General features: G+C 46.1%; 1 long non-coding RNA gene across 1 annotated transcript; it reads left to right on the top strand.

Annotated features, from left to right (window-relative positions):
* Positions 1–275: 275 nt before the first annotated feature.
* Positions 276–5636, top strand: LOC120097360 (uncharacterized). Its single transcript, XR_005494651.2, has 3 exons — positions 276–2746; positions 3113–3184; positions 3798–5636. It is a non-coding gene; the product is annotated as an uncharacterized LOC120097360 (long non-coding RNA).
* The last annotated feature ends 1722 nt before the right edge of the window (positions 5637–7358 follow it).

Below are 7358 nucleotides of genomic sequence, written 5' to 3' on the forward strand. Positions count from 1 at the left end.
AGTTATGGTGAGGAGGGAGGGGTGCCTTGGTGGGTCCAGGCTAAGGCATCCCTTCCCCCTGAGGTACCAATCACATGATGGGTGTAGTTCTGAATAGAGTTTAGTTGGGGGCCTGGAAGGGGAGTTGAGAAAGAAGTAGAGACAGAGAAAGAGAGGGGACAGAGGACAGAGAGAAAGAGGAGAGGCCAGCCAGGAACAGTGGAGAGAAGGGGGAAGGGGAGAGAACAGGAAAGGGGTCAGGCAGAGTGAAGGGGATCAGAAAGAGAAAAGGGGTAGAGAGCGAGGAGGGGCCAAACAGCTCCTTTCATAGCAAGTCAGGCATACCTGGCAATAGCCAGGTAACTGCTGGGCAGAGTCTAGAAGGAATGCTATGTAACAGGAGGGAGCGTGGGAATTAGAATACACGGCAGAGCTCACTCTTTTAGGATAGGTGAGGCAGCCCTCTCCTAGTTATGGTAATGGCATCATCACTCGTCACTCGAGGTCACCTTCTCGCTTGAGGTTATTCATATAACTTACATCCTGAGCACAGGAAGAGCTGTAGGAATGCCTGCTGCTGTCCATCTCCTCAAACTCCCACCTCATGGCTACGGGAGGCTGGCTGAAAAGAGCCTTCATGGGAGCAGTCTTCCCCCGTACACACCCATAGCTGTAACTTAAAACTCTGTGATTTGTCTTCTACTTGGTCTCTAGGAAATACATCAACTTACAAAGTGTTTTCTGAGAAATGGAGAACACAGCAGAAAGGTTAGTTTACTGCCGTGCTGGCCTCCAGACCCTCTCCAGCACTCACTTCCCACCCTGTCCTGGCTTGCAGCACTTGTGTCCCCCAAACAAGGCCATGCATAGCAGCAGCATAAAGTGATCCTGCTCAGGGGACCACACTGACTGTACTGCCATGATAGCCACCACCATCAACATGCCCAGTGAGGTCTCAGGGCCTGGCTACCTGGTCTGGTCCCTGTTTAGCACATTCTTCATGAAGCTCTGCTGCCCGGATTCTGTGGCCTATGCCTGAAGGTGAATATGGAGGAGGGAGGAAGATCGAAAGAGCAGGAGTCTAAGAAAGTGAGTTTGAGCCTGAGGATCCTGGCCGGAATAGCACCTCGTGTGTGGGGGTGGGGGTGGGGGTGGGGGGTGTTTATGGCTGAATGACAGTCTATTTGCCTTGTCTATTGTATGTACCAGGGAGTTGGGGGATGATGCCTTGGAGACTCTCCTAGGCAGACACACGGTGATGTTGCCTGGATATCCTTGAGGTCAGATTGCCGCACCCACCTACCCCAAACCTTACAGCCTAGAGGAATTCTTACTGTCCAGCTCTTGAAAAGCCTTTTCACCCTGCAGGCTGAGCACAGTCTGAAAAAGTACCCAAGGGACTCCGAGGAAACAGAAACCCAACTGTAAGACACCAAGATGCAGGGACTCCTGCACAGTCTGAGTGTGTGAAAGGGCCACAGGGTCCCTGGCCTAACTGAGGCTGCAGTAGGCAGTTAACAATGGGAAACTGAGTTGGAACATTCTCAGTTCACTGGCTCCTGGACCCTATCTGTTTTCCTCCAGTCCAGGGACAGGAAATGACTGGGGTTGAGTGGGAGGTTTCTGGCTCCCTGCTGTGGGCAGTGGTTAACAGCGTGCTGGGTGGGGGGGCCTCTTTTCAAATAATTGGCCTTTCCCAGAAAGGTAGAGCCGAGAGACCGACTGATCATTCCCTACTCCCATTCTCCCGAAGCGCCCAACAAAAATGCAGATCTGATACAGAGAGTCTCAGACCTAGGGTGGATGACTGACTGCTTGACCTCAAAGTGGAAAGAACTCTGCTATACTGACAGATTTTGTCCGGAATTCCGTGGTGGCCCTGGGTGAGGATCCGGGTTCCCAGAACACTTGGACGATAAGGTGGGAGTTGGACATCCTCCCCCTTCCTCTGCCCACCCACCTCCTGCAGCCTTGCTTGGGTTTATTTTGGTTCTGTGAGTTCGTTCCTGGGCTTAGGTGCAGCTGTAGGTGAAGGCAGAGAGTCAACAGGAAGGAGACACGGGTGTCCCCTGACGGCGGTTGGCAATGTTTGGACAGGTCCTTTTCTAGATCAGCGTCTTCACCCCAAAACCCCAAGTTTGCTGGAGTTTTCTGGAGGCTCCAGTGTTGGTACAAGGATTCCAGTGCTGTACTCTAAGGATAAAATGTGTGAGTCCCGGAAGGCCACTAGAGAGTGAATCATCAGTTAAAACTCCTCCGTCGGGGTTCAGTCCCCACCTCCGAAAAAAAAAAAAAAAAAAACTCCTCCATCAGGGTTGTGCTGGGGACAGTTTGAAACTTGGCGGACAGTACACATAACACCATTCCAGGATCCAATGGGAACCAGCCCACACAAGCTCCAGATGGCGTCCTTGAGCCAAGACCAAAGCCCTCCTATGCTCTGCCATGATTATAGCAAGCAGCAGCTGACATCCCAAAGTCATCATTAGTTGAACTTTTCAGAGTCCGAAGACGTCAATCATAGCAGGAGGTTAAGTGAGCCAGAGCCAAAGACACAAATAAAACTGAAACAGTAGCAAGGGCTCTGGAAGCCTGGTCACATGACCGTTGCCTGGATGGTCCCACGTTTTTAAAGTCTCATTTGATACCACAGAGGGTGTAATGTCTGGATTCAGTCTCAGAGGAAGGCCAGGATTTTTATTTTAAACTCTGTGGTTTAGATATTTTACTCTTTTATATGCGGAAGATGAGTGAAACTATGTAAACGGTAAGAGCATTTTTGTTGCTTAACCATTCGAATTTGTCAGACTCCGAGAGAAACACACGTGAGTAGGCATTCAAGGAAATAGGGGTGAAAAGCACAGTGACTTAACTATTGGTGATTAGGGTGCTTCGGATGGCCATAAAGAAAGTTCATAAAGCTCATAAGTTGATAAATTTGCTTATGTTGCTCCGTTTCATAATATTAAGGAAGGAAATGAAACAGGAAGGCGCCAGTAAGTAGGAGAGAGAAATGTGAAGAAGGCTGAGAGTGTGTGAGGCTATATATATATATTTTACTGATAAAGACGAAAAGAAAACAGAATTTTTTTATAAGAAAGTTTTTTTTAACAAGATTTTTTTTTCTCCTAAGATAAAGTGACCAGCCAAAATGGAAAAGAAAGAATAGAGGTAAAATCGGGAGGCTCGAGCTCATAGATCTGAGGTAATCATTTACAGGATGTGCAGAACTTAAAGATGGCTGCTGACTGAAATTTGGTAAAAGTCCCATAATCAAATTGAGACACTGGTAGAAAACCTGAGAGGACTCCTCTATTTAACTTAGAGACGTTCTTTTAAAATAGTGGTATGTTCTTTGTAACATTTATAAAGACGGGCTGGAAGACGCTTGACAGTGTGGCCCATCCCTTTCATCGCAGCACTCAGGAGGCAGAGGCAGAGGCAGTTGGATCTCTGAGTTCAAGGACAGCCTGGTCTACAAAATGAGATCCAGGACAGCCAGGGACACCCAGAAAAAGCCTGTCTCGAAGCCTCCCCTCCCCCCAAAAAAAAAAACTTTTTAGGGTGCCTATGTGCACACAGCTGTGGAACTTAGAGGAAAACTTGTGGGAATTGATCACTTCTCTCCTACCATGTGGGTCCCAGGGATTGAACTCAGGGCTTCAGGCTTGGTGGCAAGTACTTTTACCCACTGAGCCACCTTGCCCATCATCCATGTTGTAAAAAAAGAATCCGCATGTATAAGGCTATCGCTAGCTTAGCACCCACGCACTGTTAAAATGTTTTGTCTTCTTCCTGGTTAACCCCTTCTAATCCAGAAGATGCCCCTGGACTAGAACAAGGTTGGAACCAGCAGAAACTCACCTGACATAAAGCTCAAGAAATGACTCTGCTCAAGATTGCACAGATCTGGATCAGAGTGCAATGGATGAATGGAAAGGGAACACAGCCATCACGCATCTTACAGAGTGCCTGACCATCTGACCAAGGGTCAGTGATTAACAGCGTTACCTCCACTCTCTTTCCCCCCTTTTCGTTTTCTGGTTAGAGATGAGATGGAAGACAGACTTCTTAATTTCGACGATTTTATCTTTATGGGTGTTTTGCTTGTTTGTATGTTTGTGGACCTCTTGTGTGTCTGTTGCCTGGGGAAGCCATAAGAGGGTGCTGGGTCTACTGGAACTGGAGTTATACAGGTGGTTATGAGCTGCCCAGTGACTGCAGGGAATAGAATTTTGGTCTTCTGAAAGAGCAGCCAGTGCTCCTCACTGCTGACTCGTCTCTCTAACCCTGGAAAACGGACCCCAATCCCCTGTCATCTTGGTTTGTTGGCTCTCTGAACAAGCTGTTTTAAAATTTGACTTTGAACTGGTCAGTGGTGATGAACACCTTTAAGCATAGCACTCAGGAGGCACAGGAAGGCAGATCTCTGAATTGGAGTCCAGCCTGGTCTACAGAGTGAGTCCCAGGACAGTCAGGGTTACACAGAGATTTTATATATATCGTTGTCATCAATCGAGCCCCCACAGAATTTTTCTAGTGACAATTATATATGTGCTAAAGCAGACTTGCCCACAGAACAGATCATCTGGACAGGTAACTGATCCCCATACAAAAAGAGAAGAAACCAAAAATCTGGGGGATAGGTATCCACTCCAGGTATCCAGTGACTGCCTCAAGTAAGAGCATCTTCCCTCACGCATTAAAGCAGAGAAACAGGTGATCAGGGTGTCCCTTAATCATCCCCAGGAACTCGGAGTAATGGCTGACTGAATTCCTGAAACTACATTCTCCCCAAATGACTTCTTCATCCTCACAGAAAACAGCTTTAGAGAGACCTCTGGGACTTGGGAGATGTCTCAAAGGACAAAGTTCTTGCTGCTCAAGTCTGAGGAGTGTCGTTTGGCTTCTTGGCACTCATGAAAGTGCTGGGCAGGTAAAACAAATTCCCCGTTACCCCAGGAACCCAGAGGCAGATATGGGGGATACTGGACCAAGATGGCTTAGCTAGATTAATGAAATCGGTGAGCTCTGAGTTCAAATGAGAGACCCTGATTAAACATATATGGTGGAGAACAATAGAGGAAAACACTCCATGGCAACCTCTGATCGCCACATGCATATACATAGATGTGGATGTACACAAGAACATGCATGCCCACACAATGCATACATGTAATCTGCATGCATGGTGCAAGTTTGCAAAAGAGGAGTCTACAGGCATTAAAATTTCTGGAACTCAGATGTTGGATAGTAAAAGGCAAATGGGATAAGGGGATATCTTTTTCATCTGGGACTGGAGCCACCTAGAAGCAGACCAAATGTCAAATGAAGCGAAGATGGTCTCATTAATGTCTCTTCGGCCATGTAGAACAAGAAATATTTGCGCTTACCTAGGAAGCGCAAGGCCCTGGGTTCGGTCCCCAGCTCCGAAAAAAAAAAAAAAAAAAAAAAAAAAAGAGCAGCCATTGCTGAGCGTCCTCAGACGCCTTTTCTGTTGACTGGAAACTCATCTTGGGCTGGAAAGGTGGCTCAGCGGTTGAGAGCACTGACTGCTCTTCCAGAGGACCTGAGTTCAAATCCCAGCAACCACATGGTGGCTCACAACCATCTGTAATGGGATCTGATGCCTCCTTCTGGTGTGTCTGAAGGCAGCGACAGTGTACTTACATATAATAAAAGTAAATAAATAAATCTTTAAAAAAAAAAAGAAATATTTGCAATACACTTGAGTCCTGTTGGCAATAGAAAGCAATACGCTCTATCTAAGCCCTTGTCTATATTGCTAAGAGAGAGGACAGTAAGCAAGGCAGAGTGGGATCCCATCAAATTCCCTTAGCAATTGGAAGTTTTCCTCTTGGCCAAACTCAAGAGAATTCAGCCCTACTGAGTTTCTAGGCAAAAAAGAAGAAACCAATGAAGAGAGGAGATGGCAATCCTCAGTGCCTCACCATCAATCAAAGAAAGAGAAACAGCCCTGCTGGGTGACAGCAGAGATCAACTGGGGGTTTTAGGTAGCCACAAAGGAAGGGAAGTGGTAAGTGGACGGTGTCATCATGAGGAAGGAACAGAGGCCCTGCAATAGAGAAAGTGACCCGAAGAGAAATGCTCAGTTTATTTCCAAGACACACAAGTAAAAAGACTCAAAAGGCATATAGAATGTTCCCAAGCTCCAGGAAAAAGGAGATAAATGGTGTTGTAGAGAGGGGCCTTCATTTTGCCTTTGGTGAAAAGTCATCTGAGCCATGGCACCAAGATATTAAAGGATCATTTAGTTCTTGGTTGTTTTTTTTTTTTCCTTTTTTTGGGGGTGGGGGGAGTACCAATTTTAAAAGAGGTTTATTTAGCAAAACAAATTAAAGTATATACTCTAGAGCTGGAGAGATGTCTCAGTAGTTAAGAGCACGGGCTGCTCCTCCAGAAGACCCCAGGTACAATTCCTATCACTCACATGGCAGCTCACAAGTGTCTGTTGCTCCAGTTCCAGGGAACCTGAGGACCTCACACAGACATGCATGAAGGCAAAACACCAATGCACATACAATTTTTTTAAAAATTAAATAAATAAATAAAATTAAATTTAAAAATTAAATAAAACTTTAAAAACGAAATTAAAAATCAAAAACAAACAAACAAAGCATGTACTCCAAGAGAGATTGAAAGGATGGGATGGGATGGGCAGATAGCACAGTGGAGTCAACACTATGGATTTAAATATTTCATAAATATTCATGAGGTAGATGTCATAGTCATGAGGTAAGATTGACTTTTTTTCCCCCCTCCAAAATCATAATAGATTAGATCTTCCTTTTAGGATGTAGCTGGCCTGTCCAGTTCCTGAAACTGAGTTCTCTCTTTCTGAATCACTGTTGGACTCCCATAGAGAATTGCTTTAGCAAATGCAGGCGGCCATCTCTGAGACAGGAAACCTGCACATGGAAACTGGCTTCATAGAGAGGATCATGGAAGCAGGGCATTTGTGAGACATTTGGGCAAGAAGATTCTTTCTTCTTGTATGGGAGGGGATGCAGGAAAGAAACTGCTGACATGACTGATCTGCTATTTTTTTCTCCATCTTTATTAACTTGGGTATTTCTTATTTACATTTCGATTGCTATTCTCTTTCCCGGTTTCCAGGCCAACATCCCCCAAACCTTCCCCCTTCCCTTCTCTATGGGTGTTCCCCTCCCCATCCTCCCCCCATTACCACCTTCCCCACAACAATCACATTCACTGGGGGCTCACTCTTAGCAGGACCAAGGGCTTCCTCTTCCACTGGTGCTCTTACTAGGCTATTCATTGCTACCTATGTGGTTGGAGCCCAGGGTCAGTCCATGTATAGTCTTTGGGTAGTGGCTTAGTCCCTGGAAGCTCTGGTT

This window comes from Rattus norvegicus, chromosome 1, assembly GCF_036323735.1.
Source record: "Rattus norvegicus strain BN/NHsdMcwi chromosome 1, GRCr8, whole genome shotgun sequence".
Lineage (NCBI taxonomy): Eukaryota > Metazoa > Chordata > Mammalia > Rodentia > Muridae > Rattus > Rattus norvegicus.